Source organism: Apium graveolens, chromosome 4, assembly GCF_009905375.1.
Source record: "Apium graveolens cultivar Ventura chromosome 4, ASM990537v1, whole genome shotgun sequence".
Taxonomy (NCBI): Eukaryota; Viridiplantae; Streptophyta; class Magnoliopsida; order Apiales; family Apiaceae; genus Apium; species Apium graveolens.
In genome coordinates this window covers 139,676,584-139,688,479 of record NC_133650.1, presented here as the reverse complement: position 1 = coordinate 139,688,479, position 11,896 = coordinate 139,676,584, and the positions used below count along the sequence as shown (strand labels likewise).

The 11,896-nt window shown below is 40.5% G+C and overlaps 1 non-coding gene across 1 annotated transcript; it reads left to right on the top strand.

Moving 5' to 3' along the window:
• Positions 1-11,144: 11,144 nt before the first annotated feature.
• Positions 11,145-11,251, top strand: LOC141722555 (small nucleolar RNA R71). Its single transcript, XR_012575570.1, has one exon. It is a non-coding gene; the product is annotated as a small nucleolar RNA R71 (small nucleolar RNA).
• Positions 11,252-11,896: the final 645 nt, after the last annotated feature.

The window sequence follows — 11,896 nt, the reverse complement described above, 5'->3', positions numbered from 1 at the left end:
TGGGAGCAACGCAGCATCTCACTCTCAGTCCTAAGAGTGATTGTACTACTACTAAGTCCTCTGTGTTTGGCTCACTTCTTGCTATTTATTCATGTTATTTCAGCTAGAAAGTATGGTTAGATTTAAGCAGACTGCTCGTAAGTCTACCGGTGGAGATGCTGAGGCTTATGTGAGAGCTCAGGTAGTATAGTTGGCGTCGGTGTGAGGACCGGTAGTATGTAAAAGTTATAATAGTTGTAGTGTTGGACTGTTCAAACACTGAACCTTTACAATCCTGGATTTGTTGTAACAACCGTTTATAATAACTTTATTTTTATCAGAAGTATTTTGTTAGTTTTATTTTGGGGTTGCCACACTACTGAGAGAATTCTTAACTTAATGCACACAACTGCCTCAATGCAAAGGGCCAAGGATGCAATCACTGCCATGCCCTCCACAACTGGTGATGATTTTTAATATGCTGATGACTCATTTGGGGATGATGGTAAGGATGATGAAGAAGAAGGAATGAACATAGGGGGAGATGCAGATATTCCATCATGGATGATGCACAAGGAATGCTCTTACCCACATCTCCAATCCACACTATTCAAGCTTATTCATGATGTAACGACTCGTATATTTGTAGTATTATTTAAATGTGTAATTATTAAATAATTAAATAAACAAAATATATATATATGGGTTCTTTCAACGGATTATTGCTTTGTTATTATGTATATGTGATTACTAGTGTATGGGATTGAATTGTGTGGTTAATTATTGGGTTGTATGATTTTATTTCGCTTTTAAAAGTGATTTTATTTCCGTCTTATTTTCCATAAATATTTGGATTGTCTCTAAAATAATTTTTATGCTTTCATAACTACAATAATTATTTTTGGGATTTTATAGAATTTAGAAATCAATATTTCACTAATTATTTAGCCCTGAATGATTTTCTGATTGTATTAAAATATAAATTCAATATTAAATCTTAGAATTCTTCAAAAATTTCGGAACTCATATTTATTTAAGATTGGAATATTCTGAGAATTTTAAAATTATTTTGGGAATTTTTGGGATCAATTTTACCCGCGCAGTGATTCATTTAATTGTTAAAAGCGGGTATAGATTGTATTTCAAAAATTATCCTAAAATTACAAAATTTATGTTTTAATTAACTTCGGGATATTTGTAACATTTTAAGACTATTTTTCGTGATTATATGAATTTATTTTAAGTGCAGCTCGGTTCGTTAATTGTTAATTACGGGTATATAGTGCGATTTAGAATTAGTGGAAAATTATGCAAAATTTATTTTTAATAGCTTTGAATTAATTATGATGTTTTAAAAAGTGTTTTGGTAAATTTCGGGATTAACTTTACCCGTAGTTATTCGTTAGATTGATAAAATTCGATGTCTATACGGGGCGATTAAAAAAACAAATGAGCAGCTAATAGATAATTATAATTGTTCTTATCCTTACTCTTCACCAATCTCCAGTCTCTCTCATCTCAATTTTTATCTTCCTCTCAACAAATCTCTCTGATTCTCTCCTCTCTTTTATGTTTTCTCTTTTGCTCTCCCTATATTTTTCCCCGAGAAACCCCCTATTGTCCCCATTTTCTGTTCTCGGCTTGCTACCGCAGTCCGTTTCCGGTGAGCTCCGGTGATCTCTCCAGTTCATCCCTGTTGTTGATGCATATATATATACATGTGCCATATATATACATGTGCCGTATGTATATGTTCATGTATTCTTCTGTTGTTACTTTATCCTTGCTATGTTTCCTGATCTTTGTTTTCCGGCCGCCGTCGGGTTTCGGTCCGGCGAGGTGGTCCATACGCGTGTGTGTTTTATGCCCCTGTTTGTTGTTCGTTCGAGTACTTCTGTTATGCGAGTTTGGCAGTTGGTTCTTTGATTTTTTGTGAAAGAATTCCAGTTGCTACTTTGCATACTTCGAGTGGTTAATTAATTAAATTCAAGAATGAATTTCTGTGATTTATCGAGTTATTGCTTTTAATTATTTAAATTTTTATCGGTGAAATTTTGTGTGGAAAGCCGAAATTTATCGGGTACCGACGAATTTTACCGCCGCCGACGATGAGCCTCGGTGAGCCGGTGGTGAGCGATGATGAATCATTTCTGAGTCCTACGAGTTAAAAATATAAAAATTCGAATAAAATTGTAAAAATACGAATAAGCATATTGTTAGGGCGAAAATACACGCTAATATTCACGCAAGTATACGCGTTCGCAAGTAATATAGAATACTTTCTAGTTCGTTCCCACAGAGACTCAGACTAATTTATTGTCTAATTAAACTCACTCACCAATGTATGATTACTTCTCAATGTTAAGACACTAACACTTAGAATTTTTGACTAAATATTAACTACAATTAACTACTTAATTAATCACTTAATTAACACTTCAATTTATCTATAATAAAACACTCATGAGATCACAACTTCATTACTACTTCCTTCAATAGTCATTGTTAATTCCTTTAGCATGTGACAGTGATGATATTAATCGAATAACACGAAACTGATAAAAGCCAACTTTCATTGTACTAATACCATTCTACCAAACATCCACAATTAAGATAGAAGTTGAATAGTCATCAAATATGTTGAGTTCCTATATGTCTACAGAAATTGACAACACAACGATTTAAGCACAAGTTATTCCTTTTGATTACATAGGGCAAATAAAACTGTTAGAGTTACCCACTAATCATGCACAACGTACATGAACCTATGCTAGCATGGCAAGTTCTAAATCCCAAGATCCACCGTCGCTTCACAAGAGATTAACACCCTATCTTATATGTTCGCGACGCACATAAGACGAATACGCACAACCAATACTAGATATCATACAATCATCACACACTAAAGTATTAAACAATTAACTAAAGAATTCCATAGTAAATCTGTTGCAACCCCATGATCACGATTAGCCCATAATAGCACTTATCGTCATCATGGGTTCATATAAAATCATGATAAACAAACACAAGAAAATAATAACTAAACTAATTATATTAAATCAGAGTACGTCACAAGAGTAAATAGGTTCAAAGTAAGAAAACTAGCATCCAACGTTACAACGAAACAAGAATCACAAGAAAATATGCTTCCTCTTCGTTGCTGAGTACTAAAACGGTCTTCTTCCTTATCTCCTTCGCTCCTTGCGTAATACCACGATCCTTTCTCTTAAAAACGTCTCCAAATCTTCTTATATAATAGTCCCATAAAACTCAGATTACATAGAAGTGGAAGCCAAACAGAAATAGAAGTCCTAAAACAAATTATCTTTTTTTCCCGACCTTGCGCGGCCGCTCAGCATAGCTGAGCGGGCGCTCAGCTTTCTGCACGGCCGCTCAGCATTGCTGAGCGGGCGCTGAGGACCCTTCTGGAAAATTCCTGAGTTTGCTTCGTTCCTTCGCCGTAATCTGCCCATTTCTTCCCTCTCTCAATGATGAACACATGCCAAGGCTTATTCTTGATGATTACTCCTCCGAAATGCAACTAATACCCTGAAATGCATAAACACTAGAAAAATGCATCAAATACACAAAATACTTGATTTCAATGCACCAATTTAAGCCATTTTAAGATGTTCTAAGTGGTATAAAATGCCACTTATCACACCCCCAAACTTAAATCGATGCTTGTCCTCAAGCGTCACAGACTCAAAAATAAATAAAAACATGCATGAATGCAATCTATATGAAAATGCAGCGATCCCCCTTACTACAAACGAACCAACCAAATTGCAACATCTCAACAAATGCAATTAGACGACTAAAGATCAATAAACTCATGCAAACGGACATACAGCCAGAAACGTGGTGTGTGCAAATGCTTAACAGATATGCTTCGGAACTAGACCAATTATTATGACTCGACTATCCTCAAGGCAATCACATAATTATACAAAGAATAAAAATTCTAGGCACAAAGTGATATACAACACTACAAGAATTCTGGAGCTTATTACGGAATCATGCTTTTTATTCACAACACAAATGCTTATTTGACCGTGCAATGAGTGAGGTCCACAAAAGACTTATACAATGGTATCCATGTAACGAGCGTTAGGTTAGCGGATCCCAGACTCTAAAAGCCTTAGGTCACTAGGCACAAAGTCCCCTAAGAACTTAATAACTTGAATACCAAAGAGCCCACTCCTGATCAATTATGCATAAACACCACAAATTTTTTTTTTTTATTTTATGATTTTTTTTTTATAAAATTTATGAGCAAGTGCGTTTCGCTCCATCTTGCTCAACCCTAGACTACTCGCACAACATGCGAGCCGGCTACTAGCCATTTGACGCCTAGCCACAACTAGCAACAAATTCCATTTTTTTACTCCAATTTTTTTTTTCTTTTTCATGCCTTTATCACTAAGAACCTATTATCGAATTCTAAGCATAATAAATAGATTAACCTCGAAAACAATCAAATCATAACAACAATCTAGCCCTTACGCATTCTCTAAGACTTAGTGGAATTACAAGTGCTTCTAGCATGCATATCAACCTACACGACTTAATATCACTTTAATGCTATCACTACACTCGCATCAATATCACAATTCAGTCGATAAATCATCGCAAAAGGGATCATGGTAAATGCATGAGCTACATGACATGATAAACAAATAAAGCTATATAAAAAACTATATGGCATAAATTATGCAACTATATAAACTAAACTATCATGAATATGCAGCTATATGACCCACACACAGTATTCCTTAACTACCACCCCCAAACTTAAAATCTTCACTGTCCCCAGTGAAGGTAATAGAAAGGAACACAGGGTATACCTACTCGGAGTCATCATCATCATCACCCTCAGTGGGTGGAGTATCAGGCGGCGGGTATGCAGAGTCTTCACCAAAAACTGGCCACTGGATATCAGTTCCAAGGCCCCGAAAAGCAGTCCCTAACGTAAGGGTGAGCTCCTGAGCAAACCTGCTCTGCGTCTCGTACATGGCATCCATCCGCCGTGAAAGCCTCCTATACTGGGTATCAGCCATCCCAGCACCCTCCTGAGCTCTCGAAGAACCAGCCTCATCACGCCCAGGCCTAGCCATAGTAGCACCTCGTGCTGGACGCCCTCCTGGAAGACGATAACCCAGCCCATGCTCCTCGGGCTCACCACCGGTCCACTCCTACATCCCATTCAGAGTCCCAGAATCAATCGGAGCTGCCGGCAACTGCAACTGCTCATGAGCCGGCCAGTTCACTCCTACTGCTTGGCACAGCTTCGTAACCGTGGATGCATAAGGGATGTTCATATGTTTAGCTCCCCTCAAAAACTTCAGAATTCCTTGGTAGATAAACTCACCAAGGTCCACATATACTCCTCATTAAGAATTCCCCTCAACAACTGTGATCTCTCAACTGTGACCCCGTGTGCATGCGAAGAAGGCAAAATATTAGCACAAATAAATGTATTCCATGCACGGGCATACCTGTTTATAGTGATCGCCGGGAAGTGACGATACTCATTAGTGCCGGTCTTGAAGGTCCAAACTGTGCCCGGCCTACAGAGAGTCGCACAAATCAAATCCAAGTCAAAATCCTCAGCAGTCTTCTCATTCCAGTTCTCTTCCTCGGGCTTCCTCTCTCGCTGTCCAATCACATGGCGAATCGTCATAGGGTGATAATCCACTGTCAGCCCTCGGACCACAGAAAACCCATTCTTTTCGGCCTTCGCGTTCGCATAGAACTCGCAAACCACGCTCATCGGCACTGCTTCGGGCGACTCACAAAAAGCTATCCACCCCTTCTCTGCAATCATGGGTAGCAACTCACCATCCCTCCCCGATGGTAAAAACCCTCTCTCCTTCAGAATCAGCTTCCCCAAAAGCCTAGTGTACTCCTCCTCCGCAGCTCTGTCAGTTAACCGAGGCCTTGCAGCAATACCCCTTGATGAATCAGCAGTAGGGACTGTGCTGCTGCTATCGATAGTTCGTGCTCTCTTGGGTGCCATTGATTCTCCAATAAAAGTGTTTAACAACTGAGTTTTGGTGCTTGGGAGAGAGTTTAAGTGTAGGAAGTTTGTGGGAGATATGTAGGATATGTGTATGTATATATAGGGTGTGGAATAGGTTAAATTAGATTAGGGTTTAGGGATTAAGGGTTAAAATGATGGGGTAGTGGGAACAAATCGTGGGTTTATGGGCTAAAATTTGTTTTTTTTTATGAACTTAAAAAAAAAAAATTCTGGCAGTCGACCCCTGAGCGGGCGCTCAGGGGGTCACTGGAAAAAAAAATTCAGCCCCGTTTTTCTGATTTTTTTTTGTTTTTGGATAGGTTATTAACTTCTAAGGGTTCCTGTAACAACAAATCATGGGTTGCCTCCCACGCAGCGCTTCTTTTTCGTCATTAGCTTGACGTTGCGTACCTTTCTCAAGTAGTCAACAAAATGGCACTAACCACTTCTCGGTTTGCCATGTCCCCATAGTAGTGCTTCAAACGCTGACCGTTAACCTTGAATGCTTGGTCCGGATCATTCTCAAAAATTTCCACCGCTCCATGTGGAAACACAGTTTTGACAATAAAAGGTCCAGACCACCTCGATTTCAACTTCCCAGGAAAAAGTCAGAGACGAGAGTTGAATAAGAGAACTTGTTGCCCCGGCACGAATAACTTAGGATGTAGCTTCCTATCGTGCCACCTCTTCACCTTTTCCTTATACATTTTGTTATTCTCGTACGCTTGAAGTCGAAATTCATCAAGTTCATTAAGCTGAAGCATTCTTTTCTTACCAGCTGCATCTAAATCCAGGTTCAACTTTTTCAATGCCCAGTAGGCCTTATGCTCAAGCTCCGCAGGTAGATGACATCCCTTACCGTACACCAACTGAAACGGGGACATACCAAGTGGAGTTTTGTATGCTGTTCTGTAAGCCCAAACAGCTTCATCGAGCTTTAAAGACCAATCCTTCCTTGATGGACAAACAACCTTCTCTAGAATGCGCTTGATCTCTCTGTTAGACACTTCCGCTTGACCATTTGTTTGTGGATGATAGGCAGTAGCCACTCGATGATTTACATTATAACGCTGCATCATAGAAGTGAACTTACGGTTACAGAAATGCGACCCTTCATCACTTATGATTACTCGAGGTGTTCCAAACCTTATGAAAATCTGCTTATGAAGAAAATTTAGCACTGCCTTTGCATCATTTATCGGTAAAGCTTTGACTTCTACCCATTTTGATATATAATCGACTGCCAGCAAGATGTACTGATTATTGCAAGATGAGACAAAAGGCCCCATGAAATCGATTCCCCAAATATCAAAGACCTCGACTTCAAGCATCACATTTAACGGCATCTCATCCTTTCTCATCAAATTTCCCACTCTTTGGCAACGATCACACCTTAAAACAAACTGATGAGCATCCTTAAACAAAGTAGGCCAGAAAAAAACCTGCTTGCAGAATACGAGCTGCCGTCTTCTCACCACCATAGTGTCCACTATAAACCGTGGAGTGACAGTCTCGTAATATCCCCTCCGTCTCACAGAACGGGATACATCTCCTGATGATCTGGTCAGCTCCCTGTCTAAACAAATATGGTTAATCCCATATATACCACTTCACCTCATGCAGAAACTTCTTCTTTTGAGCTGAGGTCAATTTAGGAGGCAGTACATTGCTGACGAGATAGTTTACAATATCTGCAAACCATGGTTCTTCCTCCTGAACTGCAAACAACTGCTCATCTGGAAAAGATTCATTGATTAATGTCCTATCTTGTGAAGTAGAATCGGGATTCTCCAACCTAGAGAGATGGTCAGCTACTTGATTCTCAGTACCTTTTCTATCCTTGATCTCTAACTCAAATTCCTGAAGTAAAAGCACCCAACAAATGGGTCTTGGCTTTGAATCCTTCTTGGAAACCAGATAGCGAATGGACGCATGATCAGTGAATACTGTTACTTTAGTACCAAGTAGATAAGATCGAAATTTCTCGAAACCAAAGACTATAACCAAGAGCTCCTTCTCAGTAGTGGTGTAGTTCATTTGGGCCCCATTTAAAGTCTTACTCGCATAGTAGACCACATGGAAGAGATTTTTCTTGCGCTGTCCCAGAACTGCACCTACCGTATAATCACTCGCATCACACATCATCTCAAATGGTTCTTTCCAATCTGGTGCTGTAATAACTGGTGCAGTGATCAAACTCTTCTTGAGAGTCTCGAATGCTGCCAAACATTCATCATCAAATTTGAAAGGCACATCTTTCTCAAGCAAATTGCACAACGGCTTAGATATCTTTGAAAAGTCCTTGATGAATCGCCGATAAAAACCCGCATGACCAAGAAAACTACGGATTCCTTTCACAGAATTAGGTGGTGGAAGATTTTCAATGACTCCCACCTTGGCCTTGTCCACCTCCAGACCCTTGTTAGAGACCTTATGCCCAAGAATAATGCCTTCACGCACCATAAAATGACATTTCTCCCAATTGAGCACCAAATTAGTTTCCACGCACCTTTTGAGTACGGCGCGAAGATTATTCAAACATTCATCATATGAATGTCCAAAGACAGAAAAGTCGTCCATGAACACTTCGACATTATTTCCAATCATGTCAGAGAATATAGCCATCATACATCTCTGAAAAGTGGCTGGTGCGCCACATTACCCAAACGAAACTCTATGAAAAGCAAACGTGCCAAATGGACAAGTGAAGGTAGTCTTTTCCTGATCCTCTGGTGCAATACAAATCTGATTATACCCTGAATAGCCATCCAGAAGACAAAAATACTCATGACCAGCCAACCTGTCAAGCATCTGATCAATAAACGGAAGAGGGAAGTGATCCTTCCTTGTGGCTTTGTTCAATTTTCTATAATCCATGCATACTCTCCATCCTGTAACTGTTCGAGTGGGGATGAGCTCATTCTTTTCATTTGCTACCACAGTGATACCTCCTTTCTTAGGTACATATTGTACGGGGCTCACCCACGAACTGTCAGAAATAGGATAAATGATGCCTGCATCCAGCCATTTCAGAATTTCTTTTTTCACCACCTCCTTCATGATGGGATTCAGTCTGCGCTGCTGTTCAACAGTCGGCTTACTACCTTCCTCTAGCAGAATTTTATGCATACAATATGAAGGACTTATCCCCTTGATGTCTGCTATGGTCCATCCAATAGCCGATTTGAATTCTCTCAAAATTCTTAAGAGCTTGTCTTCCTCACTACCTGAAAGGTCAGATGAAATAATAACAGGTAAAGTAGATGCATCACCTAAAAAAACATACCTCAAGTGTTCAGGTAATGGCTTGAGCTCCAAGGTAGGTGCTTCCTCTATTGATGGTTTGAGCTTTCCTTCAGCATTCTTGAGGTCAGAAGTACCAAGAGATTCAAACGGCATGTCCAGCTTTCGCTTCCAGGGAGAAGCGTTCAGATATTGTAATTGCTCGTTGCCATCTTCATCATCGCTGTCAAAATCCCCCACTAAGGCCTTTTCCAATGCATCAGATATTAGCATGCGATCGAGTTCCGAAGTAACCGCAGAATCAATCACTTCCACTTTTAAGCATTCCTCATCTTCTGTAGGGAATTTCATTGCCTTGAAGACGTTGAAGGTCACATCCTGATCTTGTACCCGCATAGTAAGTTCACCTTTTTGCACATCTATCAAGGTACGGCCAGTAGCCAAGAAAGGTCTTCCTAAGATTATGGGAATCTTCTTATCTTCCTCAAAATCCAGAATAACAAAATCTGCAGGAAAGAAGAGCTTATCCACCTTGACTAGCACATCCTCCACTATGCCCCTTGGGTAAGTAATGGAACGATCAGCCAATTGTAGAGACATGTATGTGGGTTTTGGATCAGGCAAATCCAGCTTTTTAAAGATCGACAACGGCATTAGATTAATGCTTGCTCCCAAATCACAAAGGCACTTGTCAAAAGTCAACTTGCCAATGGTGCAAGGAATGGTGAAGCTACCTGGATCTTTCAGTTTTGGCAGTAACTTTTGCTGCAGAACAGCGCTGCATTCTTCCGTGTGAGAAACGGTCTCAAGATCATCCAGTTTCACCTTCCTTGAAAGAATACTCTTCATAAACTTCGCATAACTAGGCATTTGCTCCAGAGCCTCAGCGAAAGGTATATTGATGTGAAGTTTCTTGAACACCTCCAGAAACTTACCGAACTGTCTATCCAGCTTTTGTTGCTGCAATCTCTTAGGAAAAGGTGGTGGAGGATAGAGCTGTTTCTCCCCTGTATTACCCTCAGGCAGAGTGTGTTCAACAGTAGTCTTCCTTGGTTCCGCCGCTTTCTCCTTTTGCTTAGCTTCTTCATCTCTAATTTCAGCTTCTCCTTCTTCAGCATCAGCAACTTTTCCAGACCTTAAGGTAATAGCCTTGACTTGCTCTTTAGCTTCCTTCCTACCTGGTACTTTCGTGTCACTGGGAAGAGTGCCAGGTTGACGATTGAGCACTGCATTGGCTAATTGACCGATTTGATTTTCCAAGGTCTTGATAGAAACCGCCTGACTCTTGCATAACAGCTTAAGTTCCTCAAAATCAGCACTAGTAGGTGCAGCTGCACTTCCTTGTTGAGGATATGATTGCCTTTGAGCATACTGTTGTGGTTGCTGGAATCCAGGTGGGTTAAACTGTTTACTCACTCCTTGCTGATATGGTGGCTGAATAGCATTCTGATTATTCCCCCAGCTGAAATTTGGATGATTTCTGTTATTAGGATGATAGGTCGCTGGCATAGGCTGCTGTTGTCGCTGATAATTATTCACATACTGAACAGATTCGTTGACAAGAGAACACTAATCCGTAGCATGAGAACCTGCACAAAGCTCACAAACCATAGCTATTTGATTAACTCCATATGTAGCCAGAGAATCAACCTTCACTGACAGCGCTTGAAGCTGTGCTGCAATAGCGGTGGCTGCATCAACTTCCAGAATACCTGCTACTTTACCAGGCATCACCCTCTGAGTTGGGTTTTGATGCTCATTTGCAGCCATAGTCTCGATAAGATTATAAGCCTCAGTATAGCTTTTAGCCCATAAAGCGCCTCCAGCTGCTGCATCGAGCATGGGCCGAGATTGGGCCCTCAAACCATTATAGAAACCCGTGATCACCATCCAATCAGGCATTCCATGATGTGGACACTTTCTCAACATTTCCTTGTAGCATTCCCAAGCTTCGCACATGGATTCTGTAGGTTGCTGCGCAAACTGAGTAAGAGCACTCCTCATAGCAGCAGTCTTTGCCATTGGATAAAACTTCACCATAAACTTTTGCGCAAGATCTTGCCACGTAGTGATGGACCCAGCTGGTTCAGAATGTAACCAGTCCTTAGCCTTGTCCCTTAGTGAGAATGGGAAAAGCCTCAGCTTGATAGCCTCATTAGTCACACCATTATACTTAAAAGTGCTGCAGATCTCGACAAAATTCCTTATGTGCATGTTGGGGTCTTCAGTCGCCGCTCCTCCAAAAGAAACAGAATTCTGCACCATCTGAATAGTGCCCGGCTTGATTTCAAAGGTGTTAGCTTGAATGGCCGGATGAAGAATGCTTGACTGAATGTCATCAATTTTTGGCCGAGAAAAGTCCATGAGAGCTGGATCAGCTTGAACAATACGATCACCCATATTTACTGGTTCTTTCCGCTCAGTTCCTAAATCCGAATCTTCAAAATCTAACTTCTCCGAAATATCAAGAACTTCGTCTGTCTCCTCAGCTGTATCTAAAGTCCTCTTGCGAGTACGAGAACGAGTTTGCATAAACGCTCGCTCAAGTACCTGAAACACAACCGGAAATAATAAGTAACTATTACGTCCTAATCACTGAGTCCTAATGACCAATGATGGTAAGTACATAAACTAAACAAATACGCCGAGTCC